The following is a 22,303-nucleotide window of genomic DNA, read 5'->3' as shown; positions in this document are numbered from 1 at the left end:
CTGAGTTTTACCTATGTTTTTCCATGCTTTGCATTGCTTTTACTGTGGGAAACTCTTCTAAGAGAAATGCCAGCACTATAATGTATTTTAACCAATATTTATTGAATGTGCTGTCACTAGTAGTCATGTAGCAGTGTTATGTAAGAGTTCTGTGGATTTATTATAGTTTAAGTTTTTATGTAAATTAGTTTAAAGGATTACTTAATAATAATAATAATAATAATAATAATAATAATAATAATAATAATAATAATAATAATAATAATAATAATTTTTATTGTTATTTACTTGGAAGATGCCTATATTCAAGGCGACTTACAGGTGTTACAGGGCAGTAAAGGGTTACAATGCAAGCTACCACAGCGGGGCTAGGGAAGAGAAGGAGCAGGTAGGGGAAGATGGAGAGTGGAGGGAAGGGAGACACAAGGGATTGGAGGTAGGATGGGGCAGTGTGGTGTAGAGAACGGTAGGCAAGAAAGAGGGTCTTAGATTGAATATGAGTATTGCCAATGGAGGGTGCGAAGCAAAGGGGTAGCATGAGAGTAGCGAGGTTGGGAGAAGGGGGCGGAGAGTCAAAACAGGGAGACTAGCAAGGAGAGAGTTACAGTAGTCCAGTCTGGAGAATACAAGAGCTTGGACTAGGAATTGGGGTGGAATAAGTAGTGAGAAATGGACAGATTCCTTAGAAAGAAGCAGTAATTGTATGTCAGGGAAGAGATGTGTTGAGAAAAGGAGAGGGAGGGGAACACCTAGGTTTTTAGCAGGAGATGGAGAGAGAGTGATAGAGTCAAGGGATGGAGAGGTGTGAACAAAAGTTATTGTATTTCTTGCTCTTATTGTATTACTTGTATTGTAACACTTGAAATGTATTTGCTTACGATTGTAAGTCGCCCTGGATAAGGGTGTCTGCTAAGAAATAAATAATAATAATAATAATAATAATAATAATAACAGGTTAGCGTCACAGCCCTGGTGTTACCAGCAGGGAAAGAGACTCAGACACAGAAGGGCTGTTGCACAATTGTAATAAACAAAACAAATGAAAAAGCACAAGGGCTCAAATAAACAAAAAACTGTTCAGGCTGAGCCTTTACTGAAATTTACAGAGACAAAATAAACTAGCACAAACAAACGCTCACTTCTCATGGCTTCTCTCCTATCGACGAGAAGCTGAGCCTTATATAGCATGTGGATGAGGGGTTGATTGATCATTAATCATTCAATCAACACCACCCAGCCACACGCTCACATGTGCCTAGTGGTGCAGCGACCTGGGAGTCAGGCCCAGCGACCACAGGTCCAGACAGGAAGGCCGGGTGTCTAGGTGCCCAGGTCGAGGGATCCAACTCCCAGGCACCGGACTGTGGCACAGGGGTGGTGACGGTGATCTCCTCACCTCCTCCCCTCTCTCTCTATAGCTGGCGGCTCCCGGGCTCGGGCTCCGGCAACAGCAACTACGGTTCTGGCGCCAGTTACTCCGGTTCTGGCGCAGGCAACTCCGGACGTGCAGCTGGCCGTGGCAATGCTGGCAGTCACAATGCTGACAGTGGTACGGGGCACTCCAGCCGTGGCTCCAGCCTTTTTTTCTTATGTTATAGTGTTATTAAATCGGATTGAGAGTTGGGTTTTATAAACACGGCAGTAAAATCATTGTTGATGCCATAGTACCTGTGCAAAAATGTGTTGTCAAAATACTGCAGTTGTGCCCGGTGTGGGAGAGACTGGGGGAGCCATATTTGCAGCGGCAGAGTCTGTCGCTGAAAAAGAAAGGGAGCCAACGGATCAGAGCTCAAGAAATTGATAATGTTGTGGAAGAATCAGGGTCTCTAAATGAGGCTGCTGGTGATTCGAATGTTTCCAAAACAAGTACCAGAATGGTTAAAAATACAGATATTGAGAACATAGAAAGAAATCTTAAAAGGGATAGTAACAGTGCATATATACGATCAGAGGAAGAAGTGGAGGAGGGTGGGCAGGTGATTAATGCAAATATTGATTTTAAAATGCCTGGGAAAAAGAGAAAAACAAAAACTAAGGATTCATTCAGCGAAACACAGTGTATGCTCAGAAACTATAGTCTCTCATAGTGATGACTCCAGGAATGGTTTAGCTGTGGGAAGAGACGCGGTCTCTGTTAGTGTTAGCAGTGCTGCCAATCTCTCAGCGACTCAGAGTATAATGGAACTGGAAGAGAGCGGAGACACTGACAATGATGTGAGTGAGAGCGATGCTGGCTCCTCAGTAACTTGTGAAATGTCCACTAGTCAGTTGGAGAGAGGCGGATACAGTAACGAAAGTATTCATAGTTTTCTGAAGCTAACTAAAGGTAAAATAAATATTAGTGTAGTTGATCTCTTTCCCGACTTCAAATTATTTGTAAGTTCTGCGCAGCAATTGATGCGCAAAGCGTCAGTTATAGGAATTGAGAAAAAAAGATTGAGTCTGATTGTAGAATTTAATGAGCAAAGTGCGTGCTTCTTTTAAATCTAGTAAAAATGTTTAGACATGCACAATTATCTTTTTTTCTTTCTGTCTATTGGTTTGTTGTGTTTATTTTCTCTTTTACTCCAATTATGCAGACTTTTAATTTGGGTACCTTAAATATCAATGGAGGGAGAAATGTAGGAAAGAGAACAGCAGTTTTTGAATATTTAATACAGAAGAAAATGAGTGTTCCCATGCTTCAAGAAACACATACAGATGAAAACATTAAGGCAGATGGATTTAAACAGTCGGAGGGGGAGGTTATACTGAGCCATGGCACTCATTTCAGTGCAGGAGTCGCTATTTTATTTTAAAACGGATTCTTTCATTGTGAGTGAAGAGGTTCAAGGACGGCTATTAAAAGTTCAAGTTAGTATTTGTAGTAAGACTCTTGTCTTTATAAATGTTTATGCTCCAAATGATGGGAGAGAGAGAGTGTTATTCTTCCAAACTATGAATAAGTACTGGCACAGTGTCAGCCTGAGGATGTGGTTTTATTAGGTGGGGATTTTAATTGTCCAGTAGACAACAAGGTTGATAGGAATGGCTCTGAACCCCATCCAAGGTCAGTCAGTGAGCTGGTCTCTGTCTTAAGAGAGCATGATCTAGAGCATGTGTGGAGATTGATGAAGCCTGATGCTCGCCAGTATACTTGGGTGAAAGGGAGTGCTGGACCTATTTCACTAGTTAGACTTGATAGGTTTTATGTTTTTAAGCATCATTTAAATTAATTATTACCTGTGATATATGTCCTACTGGTTTCTCTGACCATAGCTTGGTTAATTTGAACATGCTTATCCCTTCTCCATGTGTATATACTTCATACTGGCATTTAAACACTAAGCTTTTAAATGATTTTAGTAAATGTTTTAACTTTTTTTGGGAACGACGGAGAATGCAACAATGTAATTTTTCATCCTTAAGGCTATGGTGGGATGTCTCTAAGGTTCAGATTAAATTACATTGTCAACAGTATACTAAAAATATTACAAAAAGTACTAGTTTAGCAATGATAGAGCTGGAGGAGGACATCAGTGAGCTCCATAGAGCTCTGGGGTCCAGCTATAGTGACAGGCTGTTTGAGGACCTGAAGCTTAAAAAATGTAAACTGGCTGATCTGCTGGACACACAAGTACAAGGGGCGCTAGTGCGTGCCAGGTTTCTTAACTTGTCTCAAATGGATGCTCCCACCCAATACTTCTTTGCTTTGGAAAAGAAAACTGCTCAGAGTAAACTTATTTATTGTTTATGGATGTATCATGGACAACTACTAAGTGAACCTGAGGTGATCCGGGAGTACAGTGTGGGATTTTACTCTGACTTGTTCACGGCAGAGGCTGTGGATGAGTCTGGTAAAACTCAGCAGTTCCTAGAAGGTCTGATCCAGGTTCCTGAAGAGGAGAAGGATCAGTGGAAGAGAGAGTTATCTTCAGAGATTCAGAGTATCTTCAGACTGAGGTCTTCTTAACTTCCAACTTTACAGCTCTCGTTATGCCCAGTGATCATTTCTTAACAAGGTTACAATCTGACACCCTGGCCAGTGCAGGTAGAAGCAGCTGCAGCACCTCTCCCTCTGGTGGTTGAGGTAGCTCCAGCTCCTCTGGGGGTGGAGGTAGAAGCAGCCGCAGCTCCTCTCCCTCTGGTGGTGGAGGTAGCTCCAGCTCCTCTGGGGGTGGAGGTAGAAGCAGCCGCAGCTCCTCTCCCTCTGGTGGTGGAGGTAGCTCCAGCTCCTCTGGTGGTGGAGGTAGAAGCAGCTGCAGCTCCTCTCTCTCTGGTGGTGGAGGTAGCTCCAGCTCCTCTGGGGGGTGAAGGTAGAAGCAACCGCAGCTCCTCTCCCTCTGGTGGTGGAGGTAGCTCCAGCTCCTCTGGGGGTGGAGGTAGAAGCAGCCGCAGCTCCTCTCCCTCTGGTGGTGGAAGTAGTGGCAGCTCCTCTGGTGGTGGAGGTAGTGGCAGCCACAGCTCCTCTTCCTCTGGTGGTGGAGGTAGCTCCAGCTCCTCAGGTGCTGGAGGCAGGAGCAGCAGGTAGTCTCCCCCTGGCGGTGGAGGAGGGATTCACAGGTCGTCTCCCTCTAACCCTGGAGACTGGTGCGGATCTACCTCAGTCGCTGGAGACCATGAGGCCCCTCCCAGTGGCGCTGGAGACAGCAGGGCCTCTCCCAGTGGCGCTGGAGACAGCGGGGCTTCTCCCTGGGGCGCTGGAGACAACGGGACTTCTCCCTGGGGCGCTGGAGACAGCAGGGCTTCTCCCTGGGGCGCTGGAGACAGCGGGGCTTCTCCCTGGGGTGCTGGAGACAGCGGGGCTTCTCCCTGGGGTGCTGGAGACAGCGGGGCTTCTCCCTGGGGCGCTGGAGACAGCGGGGCTTCTCCCTGGGGCGCTGGAGACAGCGGGGCTTCTCCCTGGGCCCCTGGAGACAGCGGGGCCCCTCCCAGTGGCGCTGGAGACAGCGGGGCTTCTCCCTGGGGCGCTGGAGACAGTGGGGCTTCTCCCTGGGGCGCTGGAGACAGCGGGGCTTCTCCCTGGGCCCCTGGAGACAGCGGGGCCCCTCCCAGTGGTGCTGGAGACAGCGGGGCATCTCCCTGGGGCGCTGGAGACAGCGGGGCTTCTCCCTGGGGCGCTGGAGACAGCGGGGCTTCTCCCTGGGGCATCTCCCTTGTTCTTTTTGCATGTTTTGCATCACCCTATAGAATTATCTGTTTTTCTTCATAAAGTTGAATGTTTTGTGTCCCTTCTTAGCTAAAATGCTACAATAGTAAGGAGATGAATGTAAAGATTATGAAAATAACATTTGAAGCCATACTGTACGTATGACTCATATGCATTACCATGCATCTCTGTGCTTGCCATAAACGGTGATATACGGTACATATTTCAATCGTAGTATACTGCAGTGACTTTCCTAAGAAATTAAAGAGCACAGTACAAATAAACCTTGTGCCGTACTGTTGTCGCAATTCAGTTCATACACTAAAGTAAGCAGTGTTTGTAGCACATGCATTTTCATTTTAGATTATGTTAGAAGTGCAGCCAATGAAATCGACAAGATGATCTCTACCTGTCCTTTCACCTGTCTCCGCTCATATGGAACTCTTTACGGTATTGGCGGTCCGGTGTGTTCTAAATTCCTCGCAACAAAAGACGTCTCACGACTGGGTCGTGAGGTATTCCAAAGAGGCGGGGTTTGTAAAGCACTTAAGGTGGGTTCGTTGGAGGTGACTGACGTTTGCCAATAAAAAAGCAACTCTAAACAAACATATAGACATAATAATACCTGTGAGTCCTGCAGAGGTGAATGCTGTGGCTAAAGCAAACGTAATGGGAAAACAGTGGAAAGGGAAGATTTTATTATACAAATCAAAGTAGGCAAATACAAACATGGGGAAAGAGAAAAACAGGGAGGAAGAAACTAATATTAATAGACTAAGGTTAGGACATACAGCATTACATTATCATTTATGCAGCAGGATTGGGAGTCATGAGAATGGGTTATGTAGTAATTGTGGTGAACAAGAAACAGCGGAACATATATTCAGCAAAGAAACATTAAACAGAAAGATACGGGAAATAGAAATTGAAGTGACAACAGCAAATTATATTTTGAAGGTAGAAAGGACAGAAAAACAAATGGAGAAAGAGAAATGTATATTTAAATTTATAAAAAAAAAGTAGTAATGGATGAAAATTCATTATAAGGGAAGAACTAAATGTACATATATAAAGGCAGAGGGCGCTCATCATCTTCATTTAGATGGCATGCGCCAACAACCCATAAAAAAACTTTTGCCAATGTATCCTGCAAACAAAGTAAGTTACAGTAATGCAATAACATTTAATACATTTATAGTAACCCTTATACCAGTTTAATAGATACAATGTATCCATTAAATTAGCATTTTCCCCACGGTTTAGCTTACATGGTGGTTTACCTTGTTTTTACGGATTTACCATACCTTTTGGCTTTACAACGCTTTCACTGTGCTTTATCACAAGTGTGACCAGATTTTCAAAGCTCAAAACCGAAAAATGCTAAATTAATGTACAAATTGTAGTTATTAAACTCATACAGGGGTTACTGTAAATGTATTAAATGTTATTGCATTGTTGTAACTTGCTTTGCATGCCGGATGCATTGGTTGGTTCACCCTCTCCGCCTCTCCCGCTCCGCTTGTTCAAAATTGGGATTCCTGCTTGTAGAAACTTGGGAAGGAAACAATTGGTTTATGTATTTTACGCGCTTTAGTAGAACCAACACTTGATGCAAGATTTCAACAGTGCAGCAGCACAGCAGCCACTCTCATCAGCACCTCTGCTGATAACTACTGTACTGTACTGTACTCATCACAAAGGCAGGGCGTGGAGCCCGTCGGAAGTACGGATCGTCACGCAAGACAAATGACACAGTTACTGCATTACGCAATACAACATTGTTGCTAGACGTAACTGGCAACCCTTTTTGTTGTTGTTAAACTTTTTCATTGCAGTTGTTTGTGAAAAAAAGTACATCTTGGAAAATATTGCTTTATTGCCTAACGCGTGGGAAGAAACTACATGGAAATCTGTGGTTTTGCTGAATATTGTTATTAGAAAAATGACCTGTGTAGTCCCTCGCTCGTTGGACATGTTTATGTTCTGATTGGCTTATTTAGATGGGAATAGCGGCTCCTAATTGCTCTGTGATGCCTTAGTATTTTTCTACCGTATAATCAAGTATATATGTGCAGACTATACTTAGGGACATACTGTATTTTAAGAAACTTCTGTTAAAATGCTTTAGTTTCATGTAGAAGCCTTTGCGCCTGTTTACCTCCCTTCACAAATATAATATACGACTATAGATTATACAGTAATCGGATGTGGAAACAAGTCTTTTTATTCCTGGCAGTTTGCTGATTGGAATCATGCAGCCTCCCGTAAAAGGAATTAAACCTGTGGATTGGTTGAAGAGGCGTCAATCACAGTGAGAGTTCTATCCAGTCCGCAGACGGACAGTGACAGAAGGAAAGTCGTTAGTAGGCGTGGTCCCCGAGTTACAATTGGAAGAACGAGTTGTATAAATTATGTTCCTTATAAATGATAGGGTTTAAAAGCCTGTCAGTCACGAATTTGCAGTACCGATTGGCTGTGACGAAAACAGGGTGTGACTTGAGGCGGGGTTTGTGGTCTGGTCCACAGTTGGAGCGTCCAAAAAAACCCTGCAGTGGCTAAGCTTTGGAGGGTGGAAAAGTTACAACAAAAAACAAAACAAAACACAATAACAGTAAATAAACGCGAACAATATTCGCAGAGGGGTGAGTCGCTGATTTAATTTATTCATTTTAACACAGTATTGATACGTCAAAAGATAAGTACTGCACGCAGTCCTACACCCGGGTTATAAAGGTGAATAAGGTATAATGTCAATGACTGTGTTGATGTTTGTACATACACTTGTGTTTTTGTGCATGAAAGAACAGCGTAGCGTATAACCACTGTTCAGATGCCGTGAAAAAGTGGGAATACAATATATCGAATAGGAGAAAGCGAAAGTGCATATAACTGTTTATTACAGTTCGTACTGAAAGGCACTGATTGTTTTTTTTCATGCATCTTCAATGCAAACAGCAGAAATACTACAGCCATTACGACTGTATGAATATATGTATTTATTGTTTTTCTAATAACGGATGGTGTAATTCTAAATAATGCAATACGTATACCTTACAGTGCTGTTACATTGGTAGATACTGTCGTTGTTATAAACCCGCAGTATAGTTTTCCCCTTTGCTCTTGTAAAGCCAGGATACTGTTAATCCCGCCCGTTTTATTTTTTTTTCTTGGATAAACCAGGACTTTTCTGTATCATCATGGTGGTAATATCGAAAACTAATTTGGTAATATTTGGGAATACTGCATAAAATGCATTGTCGTTTTCTTTCTGTAAGGGGTAACAAAATTAGCCAAAAAAATGAGTACAGTACTTCAAATGAGTGTCTCACTCCAAACGAGTGAGACTTGGCATGCCTGCTGTGCCATACAGATTTTCAAATAGGTTTTTTTTCAATAGTTTTGTTACCTAACATTAAACACTTGTAGGCGCTGCAAATTATGAGCTGTACAACTAATAACATAGAGCCTGATGATGTGCTTCTTTGGTTTACATGTTTGGAGTGACTCAAGTGGCAAGCAGGTTATGAAGGGTTGACTTCAGGGCGGTGGGTCTGCAGCTCAGATGAGATGTGCGGAATATAAACAAGTGTACTGTCAACAATGTCAGTTTGTTTCTTTGTAAACTGCTTGGCTTCATGTTTTCATTAGACAATTAAAAGTTTCAAGCCATGACTACCAGCCTATAGTAAAAAAAAAAAAAGAAAGAAAAGACTTTTAAACAGGTATTTCTGATTCTGGTCGCTTACATAACTTGCATAAGAAACATATAGTTTATTTGCCACCTCATTTTTTCGCTTAAATTATTCATGATCTTAAGGGTGTTACAGAAAGCAATTTAACAAGCAGTACAATACAATTTCCTCTGGTCCTGGTTTGTGTATTAAACCTAAAGCAGGGATGGAAATAAGACTCCATGGGACATGGGAAAAGTATATTTATTTGTTACAATTAGATGGCTGGTATCGCAGACCTCGATTACTCTAGCATCAACCCTGGACTACCTTACCTGAAGTAAAATTACATCATCCAAAATTAGTTCTAATCAGGGTCTGTGAAACCAGCTGACAGTGTTTTATGCAACAGGCCCCAGGTCCTCAAAGGGTTAATCTGCCAGTGTTGTAGTGCCAGTTGTTGGATCAGCAACTCTGGCGATGGTGTCCTCTCTATACTAAAGCACAGAGCAGCGAACCATGGCAAAAGCAGTGGCGGTCTGAGTTTTACATACTGCTTTGTGTGAGAATGATTTGAGTCAGCTTGGTTAAGGGGGCTCATTTACACTTTGGAGTAAAAAGCTTTGTAAATGACTCTTTAATTTATAAAAAGGTTACAAGTTACAATCAAATTTAGAATGACAAATGAACGACCTCACTCACTTCAACCGTTTTAAATGAAATACCCGCTGCACTTATTTCTAGTTGTGTGATTTTAACAGGTGTTTTAACAGTAATTTACTCTTGGAGTAAAAGGTTTTGACGATCAGCCCCAAGGTTATAGAAAAGGCAGGAACTGGGACTGGAAGAAAACAGGGATACTTTTTAAAAGAGCTGCTGCTGTGCTGTGTCCTTGATAACCCGCTTTATTTACAAACAAAATCAGTGTTTTCAAATAACTGTGGGCTCTATCTTTTACAGCCTACGCCTTAATGACCACTTTCATATCGTCCATGAAGCTCGCAGATATAGGCCGTCCTTAAAAAGATAAATATGCTTTTCTGTAATCTCTAAAATGTGGTGTACACTGTTAAAACCGACAAGTTGAGATTATTTACAAAACAAAAGCTTAGGAAACTCTCTTAAAACAAGACATTTTGGTAACCTATGCTAAATTAAGTGAAGGTAAGTCAACTGACCTGAATTAAGTTTTGTCACTGTTTTCACTCTTTTTCCAGATTTAACTTAAATCTTGTATTTTTTCCCCAGATTTATAAATATTTTTTTAAATGTGTACATTCAGATATAATTTATAAATCTAGTTACAATATTTACATTTAGCTAAATTTTTAATTAAATCTTAAATCTCTTAACTAGATTTAACATTTAGCTAAGTATTTAACTAAATTTTAAATCTCTTAACTAGATTTAACATTTAGCTAAATATTTAACTGGCCAGCTAAATCTGGAGTTTGTATGCAAATGAGCTCCTCCCGCTTTGTGCTTTCACATGATTTGATTTACTCTTGTAATTAAGATTTAGTTAAATAATTAGCTAAATGTTCAATCTAATTAAGAGATTTAAGATTTAGTTAAATATTTAGCTATATGTTAAATCATGTTAAGAGATTTAATATTTCATTAGTTCCATTTAGTTGAGCACAAGGTGGTTTCAATAAATACTTTCTGATTTAAATATAGACCTACTATGTGATAGTTTGGGTTATTCAGGCTATTTAAAACAGTAGTAGGTGTTTATTTTTAAAATTATTTTTATTATAGTTATTAGTCGAATAAACCGCTACTGAATTAGGCCATTTTGCTACCTATTTTCCAGGTAGGTAACAAATCCTCACTACTGCCTTGAAAAGTTAACTTCTAGCCCTGATATTATATATTATTTGTTGGACGTTGTATTATTTGAGTTTTTTTCACCTTTATTTTACAACGCTATTTCCACGTTTGTTTTATTTGAAGTGTTTAAAGTTGAATTTCAGTTTTTGTTTGCTTGTTCAGCTACAAAAAGGCACAAGTAAACTTTATTGTTATTACTTTATGAAAACGTGTCAGAGGCCGCTGTTTACTGTGAAGAAATGACAATAGCAAGGAATGAAAAAAAAGAAAAAAGAAATAAAATGCCTTGTCAACTTTCTGTACTATTTATTTCGGGAATAAACAAAACAACGTTTAATTTGAACTGCTATTTGGCATCCTTTGTTTTGTAGTTACTTCACTGGGGTAAAGTAAGGCCTGCACAACTTTCTTTACTCCTGGGATATTTTTCTATTTTGACGTGTTACATATTGTAAGGTCCTGCTATAAAAAGCAAGGCACACACACAGGGCCACAGCCACACCCCCGCCCCTGCTGCTGTGCTGTCTCTGCCTGCATTCAGAGCAATATAATGGCTTTTATTACTGTTTGAAAAACGAACGAATATCCAAGCGAATATTTAAATTGCGTGAATATCCGAACGTGACAATCCTGTGTTCGTCCCAGCACTAGTCCTCATATGGTCATACTTGGAGGTTCAGTTTATTTGTGTTTTAATCTGGGACAAATATTCCGTTATTCAAACAGCAAAAAAAAAAATAGCGTGAAACAATGTCATGCTGTATTTGTGCCAGATAAATAAACTAAAAAATAAAATAAAATGTATTAGATCTGATTACTGAAAAGATTTGAATCAACCTTTAAGTCAGGTCTCTGCTACTGGGTAGTATTTGTGATATACTTAAAACTGTAATCAAATCTTAACAAACACAGCTTCAAATGTAATCAGTGTCAAAATAACCATTTGCATTTGTTCATAGAACTGAATTTATAAATTGATTTATCAAAAAGATAATCAGTCAATATTTATTTTATATAGTGCCTTTCATAGTGGACCACCATCACAAAGCGTGTTACAAGATAGTGAGGAACAATGCAAATACATTAAATACAGTGAGATACAGGGCATAGTACATTAAATACAAACAGTAAAAAACAATGCAAACACATTAAATACAGGCATAATACATTAAATACAAGACTAGGATGTGAATTCTAAACATTGTGGATGCGTATGTCAAACCTGAAAGAGCAATTTAGACAACAGCTAATAACAGATATCCGGCTTAAAGAGCATTGAAAACAATTTGAGCAAATTCTACTTTACAGTATTTCTTATTATTAAGTCATTTGATGGTGTATTTATGAGTTTTTATTTTAAATAATATGGTGCAAATAATACTTTTGTTTTCCAGCTAATTCATATTAAAAAAAAAAAAAAAAAAAATTGAAAGAATATTGGAACATAAAAACAAATCCATGTTTGTCCTGGCACTACAAGCAGTAAAGCCCATTCACCTAAAAGAAAGACTGTTTCTGTGTAGTTGTTTTTGTCTCTTCAGAGATCTGCTATACTATTGGTACTATCTTATTCTTTGTCAGCTCATTGGATGTTTAAAATGTCAATCACACATTTGAAATCCTATTCCAGCATAGCTAATTACTTAGTCGTATGTTCTTCTGTGTACAGTATACTGTACACCTGGACAACCACTTAACTAGATGTCACGAAACTTGGAATTAACATTATTTACTGTTGCATTATTTTTTAAAATCCTGGGACTTTATAAATTCTGGGACTATGTGCTGTAAGGGTGTCTGTCTGTCCATTCATCTTTCTGTATGCCACACTTACATTTCTAGGTACAGTATCTCTGGAGAGCCGCTTATCAAATTGTGATGAAACATTTGCTTGATAATTCTATACTCTTCTGAACATGTTACTGTCTACGTCATGGTCATCAAGCTTTCATCACACTCACGGCTCTGATTTTCTTGATCAGAAGCACTTATTCTCTAAACACAGACTCAGCCCCCTGTATCAGTTCAGTAGGGGAAGTGCTGTAGTTCTGGGTGGTTTCCAGTCTGCTTTTCTCGACAGTGAGATTATTCTTTATAATTCACTTGTTTAGCTTGCTCCCTGTACTGCAGTTCTTACTGTTTAACTGGTTCATGTTAGGGGTGTGACCCTTCATTGTGTATTGATGAATCCTAATACTTTCTTTATGTGATATATTGTATCGCAATAGAGATTGATATGTATTGTGATCTCAACATAGAGAGTTGCAGTTCACCAAGTGGTTCTTGAGTGAAGAATACATATGTTTTTAAAGTTGGTATGACTACATAAGGTCCCTATCTCATTCAACTTTGATCTTTTAACAAAAAGGACCAAAAAGGATTATCACATGTATCATATTGCAACCTCCAGATAAGAATCGGATTGCAGCCTGCCAACTGTGTCCTCTGGTTTCTGTGCAGTACTTAAAGTATTGGTTAGGAATCCCTTTTGAGATATTATTCAGTCAAGTCCCTCTCCTCTTATTCACAGTTCAGTCAGACAATGCCCTGTGCTGCTGTGACCTGATGGGGCATCTCTTTGGTAGTTGGTGTGTTGCATCGTGTACTGTTTATTTGAGTTGCACAGTGTGGGCATTCTGTGTCAGTCTGTGTGTCTGTCTACTGTATGTTAGTGTGTCTGTCGGTGTGAATCTCTGTGTCAGTCTTTGTGGACAGCAGCAGCATCCCTCCCCCTCCTCTTCACTGTCAAGCAGAGATTGAGGCAGTACAGAGACACACTGACTAGATTCTGTTGGAATCGGTGACCACCAGGATACCATGTTAAAACCCCGAAGTGCACAGTGATCCTTGAGCGCGGCTCCTGTCTCAAATCTTCAGGTTGTGATTGTGGTTATCTGAGACATCAGCAGCACGTCTTGGAAGAGTGTTAGGTAGGTGCTCAATCTCCCGTGATCATGTAAGCCTATTTAAGAAAAAAAAAAAAAACAGGTATGAGACCAGGGGTAGACTCTGTACTCTTTCGGCCTTTGCTATGAATATGCTGAGCCTGAATCATACACAGTAAAAGGGGTATGAGGTTAGCCATGCTGTTGATGCTGAATCATCCGTCAAGAACCGACTTTACAGGGTTTTGAGATCAGTCAGCTGTTAGAAACTGAACAGCCTCCTTCCATTTGTAAGTTGTATTTTTGTTATGTTCTTCATAGTGATTAATAGGGGAATGCTCTGTTTGTAAATGTGGCTGTACCATGTTGTGACAACACTACATGGCAGTATTGGTAGTTCATCTTGATATACCCACTAGAGTTCTTGTCACACTTTATACTGTCAGTGGAGGGTTCTGGTTGTCTATGAGGTGGTCCTCTATGTATCTACATGCCGTCTAATGGATGTGATTGTAATTTGCGCACAGTTAGGGCATCAGTTTCTTGGTGCAACAACAACATTGCACTTACATAACACCTTTCAAGACCAGGTCCTCTCAAAACACTGAACACATTTTAGCAGAGCAATTATGATTAAAAACTAATAGTTTCAGTGAATTGGAAACATTTTAGTTGTTACTATTAAAGTGAAGTCACAACCTTAAGGCAATGTACAAAGAAATGCCTTTTCAAAGAGAAACAAGCTTTAAAAAAAACGCACTGCTTGTCTGACCAACGGCAATGAGGAATTCCAAAGGCTAGGGGCGAGGTAAGAGAATGTCCTTCCCCCCACGCATTTTAAACCTTGGAAGCCGCAGCAAAAACTGAGCATATTATACGACTAGGGATGTATTGAGATAATAATAATTCCATGAGGTGTACTGCCACTGGTGCTCTGTATATCACTATTGCTGCAGTAAGGACATGGTCCCTACTGTATATTGTACAAAATATAAGAATATTAGAATATTCAAACTCCCTGTCCGTGTGAGATACAGTTGTGGCAGCTGTTATTATCACCCTGGGGAAGAAATTCCCTGTGAAGAGGATGTAGAGTAGCAGAGCCGGTCGGCTGTTCCTGTGCAGTGATGGGAGTAAGACTCCTATTGCACATTCCAGGTTTTACTACGAGCTTGATGAGCCACAGTGTATAGGTGCAGTATCAATTTCAGGTGTTTCTTATTAAACTCCTAGTAAAACCAGGAATGGATTAAATTGCTATACAATGGGAGTCTTATTTCCAGCCCTGATTTGTGTACAGTCCATTGAAAGACTCTGACACTGCGCACATCCTACTGTATAAACCCTGCAGCTCATCTCTGTATTTGACATGCATACAGTATCTATGACAATGGTTAAATGTTTAGGTAAAGTTTTTTTGTTACTATTAAAAAATGTAAGTGCTGGTCACTATCTTTATGTGGAAGTTGTAATAGAAAAGGCTTTAACAGATGTATCAGCACACAGACACAATAGGATAGGATGGGATACGAGGAGCAGTGATGCAAATGAGTGATGCTGTCTCAGGACTTACACTTTTCACTGTATTGTAGAGGGTTAATATGGGGAATGTATTACTTCATTCACAAGGAGTTTAATAAGACATGTCTGAGCTTGTTACATTGTGGCTAATCAAGCTCGTAGTAAGTCCTGGAATGGGCGAAACTGATATGCAACAGGAGTCGTATTTCCATCCCTGATTTTTGCAGTTTTCCCATGCTTGTCCCATGGTTCCCCATAGAAAAAGAGTAATCGCAAAGTGTAATGAAACATAGTGAAAGCATTGGTAAGCATTGTAAAAACCTGGAGAGGTATGGTAAAGCATGGTAAACTATAGTAGGGCTCCAGACCAACTTTTTGCATTGGGAGCCAATGGCTCCTAGGCCAAAAATTCTGGGTGCCAAATCCAATTGTTGGGTGCCACTTTAAGAGCAAGTTCGTTGCTTCCATATTTAACTGCTTAAAATACAAGAAAAACACTCAAACAAAAACCGAAAGGTAGCGTTTGTACTAATTGGTTTGCTGCCTCATTGTTCATCTATGCTCCCTGACACTGACTTGCTCTGCCTTACTTGTCCTCCATGTGATCTGCTGTTCTGACACTACACCTGTCCTCCATGTGATCTGCTGCTCTGACGTTACACCTGCCCTCCATGTGATCTGCTGTTCTGACGATGCACCTGTCCTCCATGTGATCTGCTGTTCTGATGATGCACCTGTCCTCCATGTGATCTGCTGTTCTGACGCTACACCTGCCCTCCATGTGATCTGCTGTTCTGACACTGCCCCTGTCCTCCATGTGATCTGCTGTTCTGACGCTACACCTGCCCTCCATGTGATCTGCTGTTCTGACACTGCCCCTGTCCTCCATGTGATCTGGTGCTCTGACACTGCACCTGTCCTTGAATGCTGCTGCTGTAACCGTTCTTCCTCATGCTGTCATTTTACATCTTTGGTTCTTTAATGAATTTCAAATTCCCTGCAGTTCTGCATTTTGGTAATGTGTTCCTTAACTCAGCCCTCTGAACTAATTGGAATTTGGCCTTAACTTAAGCCTGTGAACTTTATACAACTATTAAATCTTTCTTCATATTCACAATCTGAGCTGGTGTTGCCAGCATTTACAATGTCTACATCACGTGGCCAGGATGTGCAATTTGATCTTCGTTTCCTTTTACCTGAGGAAAGCCAGCGCTTAACAAAAGGCTCTGGATCAAACTTTTCAAGGGAAGGGCCCTTTGAACTGATTCTCACAAGATTGTCAACAGTGTTGCCACGTTAAGTGAGTTGTGTAGCTTGGATTTAGTTCTGTTTTGTGCTGAAAATCCACGTTCACATTGGGCGGCTGATATTGGCAACACAAGCATGGTTTCCACTGAATGTAGAAGATTTTTACTAGTGTTTTAAGCATTCTCCATCCTGGTGAACTGCATCAACATTGCATCCATCCCTTGCTAAAAGGTCACAATACCAATTCAGTAAGACTTGTTCATCACCAAAGTCCACAGAAATCTGTTGCTGGTGGCTCTGCCTGTGCTGCCGCCTGACTGACCCTGCTGCTGAGGATCTGACTCTGGTTGGGAATCCAGTTGCTGCAATAATGTCTCTAGTTTGCCATGTTTTAATGGCTTTTCCCTCATACTTTTAATTGTCAAGACACAATTCTCAATTTCTGCAATAGCTTGGGGGAGAATTAGACTATTCCTTTGGAGTGTTAGGCTAAGCATTGACACCTCTGTGAAGAGATCATGTAAAAAATGACCAAACCCTGCAAAAGCAAGTCTTTCCATTTCCTGTACAAGATGTTTTGCTCTTCTTCTAATGTCTGTTTTTGGAAGTGGAAGCGAGGTGCTCCATATGGGGGATGCACAGCAGGAAACTGTCCCTGTCCAATAGCAAGATTCTCATTTCATTGCAAAAAACCAGACGACGCATGACAAATGTGAGGCAGCCAGCGCTGTGTCTTTATAGCCGAAGGTGACCTAATTGTACAGCTTAACTCAGCACCAGTTGCTTTCAACTCGCGTTTGCTTTTTGGACTAAAATGGTTATGGTATGTTTTTCACACCAATTTCAGCAGATCATATATTTTCTCAATCATTGAAACTAATCTTTGAGTACATAACATTGCAAATTCAAGCCTATGGGGCAAGCAATGAAATGATCTAATATGCTGTCCAATCTCACTTTTCATGAGAGCACCTACCCCCCCCCCCCCCCCCCCCGTGCCCATATTAGCACTGGCAATGTCAGCTCCAAAAGCACAAAGCTTGTCTCACCACCAATCAGAAATTCTGAACATTCTTGGTTGTGTTTAAGATTCCTTGTGCGTTACAGTGAACTAGTTCAGCTAAGCCTACCAGACGATTCACTAGCATACTTACAGTACACCATTACATTCTGTCTCCCAGCTACATCTGTCAGTCAGTCACAATGGAAATGTAATTTGCACTGTGAACCCCTTTCTGTAAATCCCCCCTTATTTCATCAGCAATGACTGCAATGAACTCAGCACATGCTGTATCATTGTCATGTGTTTTAGATACTTCCCAACCGTTCTTCCTCATTAGCACAATCAGAGAGTGAAATGTAATGAATGGCAGTTCTCCTGCTGCAATCCTATGAGCTGCATTCAATTTCATTTGTAATTCCCTGTAAGTTTTTTTTTTTTTTTTTTTTTCTGCATTACTTCAGTAGATGAACCATTGCTCTGGCTATCGGCGTCTGGGTTGGCGTACACTTTGCAGTAACGCAGTCCCAAGCATTTGTATGCTTGCTGCTTTCACTGTGCTTTTTCACAGTCCTTGAAACAGCTGGCCCTGCTTTAGTGCCAAACTCTCAATACATTTTCTATTTTTCATTATTGTAATGTAACCAGGGAAATTCTTGAAGCCATAAACTCTTAAAATGCTTTTTTGGCTGTGGAGGTACATCGTCAGAATCAGACAGCTGTTGCACAATTATTAAATTATCTTCATCAAATTCTTGATTTTCAACACTAACAGAGTCTATAGATGTAGACTTTGCAGTACTACTAGTGCGAGATGCAGCAGACAAACTAGAGAACAAATCTGATATTTTTCTTTTTGACATGACTCGAAACTAAGGCTTCGTACTATACCAGCAAAGTCTACATTGATTTACTGGAGGCTGCACAGTTCACAAACAAGCCTTTATCAGCTTGATATGGCAACCTTTTCCATTTCCTGTTACTTTTTTTTGTTTAATTCTAGACCCTTTTGTTCTCTTCTTGAAGTTTACGGGGCACATGTGCCACACACAACCGTTTCCAAGTTTAGACACTTTCCAATTTTTTTTCCCCTGCACACTATCTTCATACAGCACTTCAGTTCAGTGTTTTTGTACCTGCGCCTCAGCTCTTCTCCACATTCTTCACACGTTTAGTTTTTCATATTTGATCAGACTGACCTTCTCACACTAGCTTAAAAGGCGTGCACTGGCATCATAGCGCATTCCTACATATTGCATTCATACGTATTGTGCATAAAAAAAAATAAAAATAAATAAGTTAAAGTGGGAGATTGCACTTTTGGTGGTGTTAGTCTTTTTAACCCTTTAAGGACCAAGCGTTTTTCAGTGGGATGCTGCCCCAGGACCAGGTGTTTTCTGGCTATATTTGACACTCTTCCTATAAAAATCCACTAAAAATCAATTTTTACATTAGCATCTTGTTGTTTATTTATTTAGTTTTTTTAACGTGAAGTATGTTTTTTTAAAAACATTTTTATTAATATGTGTTGTAGCATTGCGTGGAAATGAAGACAGACTGGCACCGGGTTTTTCAGGTTCTCAAATTCGGCGGTTTATTAAGCTGGGACTCTACACCGGACAGGTTAAGTATTCTGCTTTACAAGCCAGTGGTGCAACTACAGCTGAGCAGCGTAGTGCTACTCAGACTGTGACAAATAATAAAAGAACTAAGCAAGTGAAAAAACCCCACACTGTTTTGGCTGTGTGCTACAGCCACCCAGTGCAGTCTCTGGGTTCTCTCTCTTGTAGTCCCGTTTCTCCTCTTCGCTGTTTGGGTGTTGCTTATGTGCTCTTTCTTCCACTCCAGTCTCTCCCTCTCAGCAGAAGTTACATATCCCTGTGTGCAGGGCTCGCCCACGCTGCACCAGCCAACAAACCCAAGCAGACACAGCTTCCCGCTCTCGATCCCCTGATGGTTGCAACATCTCGTCCCTTGGTTTTGCCAACAATGTTGCAGCTTGGTACCACTCGTGCGGCAAACCGAGCCTCTGACGTCCCTGAACACCTGCTGCATTGAACTGTTGATATAGTACACATTTATTCTTAGGGTCTTGATAAGCAAGAATGGACATTCCTCTCTTTATTTTCTTAAATAAAATATTTATAAATGAAATCATAGTTATTCATTCCATTATTATCAGTAATAAGGAAAAAAACGTACCTGATAAATTTAGTTCATGAAATAGTATTTGCTTATATCTATTTATACATTTTATAAAAACATATATATATATATATATATATATATATATCTATCTCTGAGAACTGTTTTCAGACACACTGGGAGAGAAAGAGGAGAGCACTCTGAGAACTGTTTTCAGATCAGTGATTAATGCAGAGAAGTGCACCAGCAGTGACTGGGCGTTTTGGCTCAGCTGCTGCGTGCTGGTCAGACCTCTCTCCGAAGAGAATAGAAAGCCTTCTGGTGACGGAGGAGCCCTGTGCTGGGTGTATTAATAAACCCACATGCTTCAGACGCTTCCTAGTCGCTGAGCGTCTCCTAAAAGTGTGCCTGGGATCAGGGATGCTGTGTGGAGAGCCCTGGCAGGCAGGCAGGTCGGAATCTGTTTTGTCTTCACAAAAAACATTTTAGTCGTAGGTTAATCTCTGCTTTAAATCCTTTTTCAGTGGTTGACAGAACTTGTTGGGCGTCTGTCCAGAAATTACTAGTAGACTTGTTTTTATTTGGAAACCCGGAAATCTCAGCAGTGTCTTTCGAGTCGTGTTAGTGACTGAAAGCGTGTCAGTCAGCGGGAAGCAGTTGGTTGGTTAATGACACGAAATAAGCCATTGATGGGGTGGGGTCAATTTCACCCTCCAGGTGAAATGATCATGATAATGCAACACTAACTGAAAGCATGGCTTGTGCAAACTGAGATTTCTTCAGCCCAGTGCAATGCCAGGTATCATGCTTTTTATAAAACATTTGGGGACCATTGTATGAACTATTGAAACTTTAACAAAGACAGACACTTAAGATTAAACTCTGTATCAAACATGCTTTCTCATTGATGGGATCTGACAGTTTGAACAAAATGTATGAAACTTGTTTCCTCATGCCCTGGCACCATGTAACTGCATTGTGTTTGCAAAGGGAAGTTTTTATTTATTGTGATGGCAGGCAGGTGGGCAGGCAAGCAGGGCTTGTTTCCTCTGGAAGCCCTGTAAATTTGGGCAGAGAAGCGTTTTGCTCTGCGACCTCTGCTCACCCTTCCTAGGGATTAAGGGCACTCCCTGAATTCACACAGACACACATCCTACAATACACCACATCTGAGCCTAAATCCTTACTGTAATTGTTTTTGTACAGCAGTGTACTGGTCTTAGATTAAACTTACCTGCAAAGGAGTTTATGTGTTTTTACTGTATACTCTACATACTGTATGTCACACTGTTCCATATATCTGGAGAACCGCTTATCCGGCTGTCATGAACCTGTGAGTTGCCATCATATACCATACGTTTGAGAAGTATCACATTCTGGGGATATAAGGAGGTGTCTTCTATTCTGTAGGTGACATACTGCCCATATGCTTCATGGCCATCTATTTTTTTTCATACTGATAGCTCTAATTTTGAATAGAGGATGTACTGTACTGTATGACTTAGTGATGAATGCAAAGATTTTCCAGTCAAGACTGGTTTCCGAGCTATTTATTACTACCCCGGATGAAGTCGCTGATGAATCTGCTTGCCACTGAATGTATTTTCAAATGAGTGGTCTTTTATCTTCCCTTTCTTGTCCTCAACTCATTTGCTATTTCTTTCTGAGTGCATGTATTTATATTTTCTGTTCCAGTGCTGTATTGCAAATTTGACTCCCTGTAAATAGAGAAGGTCGATGAGGTAAAGAGCTCAAACCTTGTTTAGGGGAGACGTGTTTCTATGAAGAGATTCAGAAGTTTTATGAAGTTATAATGTTATTGCTGCTGTACAGAAAGCATGTTTATTTATTTTATTTATTAGTCAAACCAAGAGCTTATGCATGAATGTAGATTGATCTCAAAGGTCGAGAAGCAAATCAGTCCCATTTGATCAGTGCTAGATCAGTACGAAAGTGTTTTAAAAGCCGATGAATCTAATTTTCCTCTCATCCAGAACGCTGACATGTTTACTGCTGTACTAAGGTATAAAGTTATTTTTGGAATATCAGACAGGTAATACAATTAATTGATCCACTGACAAAACATTACTATAAAAAAGCAAGAAGATTATGCGGTTTCTCATCACAAAACAAATACAAACATGGAAGTGTTTAATGGAGCATTTTTCGCCAGCATCTAAAGGAGATACTATAATGCATGTCATTTTTTACCCTGCATGCCGTGTGTTCGCAAAACAACACGTCACCGCAGTAATGCAGTATACGGCATCGGCGGTAATACAAGCTTTTTGCTATTTTGTTACATTTCTTTTTATTCATATTTTGTTAAAATTTCAATTTGTATTCTTAAAATGCCACCTCCAAGTCATCAGAGTGTGGAATGCGATTATTGTAAAACAGAAATGAGATGAGCGGAGTTTGCTCATCACAAAATGTTTTTCTTTACAGAACACTGCATTAAGAGACCGAGGGCCATATTTACAGGTATCGGGATAGGTGTTCAAAATGTCCAGTTGGTTAAATGAGTTATACCTTTCTATATATTCGTTCCATCAAAAGTTCTCAACTATAAATACAGTTTTTTAAATGTGTAGTTCCCACGATCAGCTAGTTTATTTGTTTGTTGCGTAATGGCAATATAATTAGACTCCTGACTCAGTCATTTACACAGCACTTTTGAGTTACAGCAACTCCCTTCCAGCACACACTCACATGTGCTACAGAACCCAATTCGACCGTGTGTGTGTGTGTACTCTACATGTCATTTTTTTGTAAATCACAATACTAATGCTAACTAAGATTTAAAAATAAAATAAATAATGCACTTTTCCCTGAATTACTAAAAATATTTAATGAAAAAACAGAAGTCACT

The 22,303-nt window shown here is 40.3% G+C and overlaps 1 protein-coding gene across 9 annotated transcripts in view; it reads left to right on the top strand.

Moving 5' to 3' along the window:
• The first annotated feature begins 7,287 nt into the window (after nt 1-7,287).
• Nucleotides 7,288-22,303, top strand: part of LOC117394408 (microtubule-associated protein 4-like) — a 141,135-nt gene continuing 126,119 nt past the window's right edge. For 4 of the 9 annotated variants that reach the window (XR_009320393.1, XR_009320395.1, XR_009320390.1 and 1 more), the window contains exon 1: nt 7,290-7,770. The gene's annotated coding sequence lies outside the window, so the exon portion shown is untranslated. Of the gene's footprint in view, nt 7,771-22,303 lie in introns of all 9 variants that reach the window. The other 5 variants (XR_009320398.1, XR_009320396.1, XR_009320399.1 and 2 more) reach the window with 4 other exon arrangements.

Source organism: Acipenser ruthenus, chromosome 3 (assembly GCF_902713425.1).
Source record: "Acipenser ruthenus chromosome 3, fAciRut3.2 maternal haplotype, whole genome shotgun sequence".
Taxonomy (NCBI): domain Eukaryota; kingdom Metazoa; phylum Chordata; class Actinopteri; order Acipenseriformes; family Acipenseridae; genus Acipenser; species Acipenser ruthenus.
Note: the sequence above shows the minus strand (reverse complement) of the source record. Positions and strands in the feature narration are given on the sequence as shown.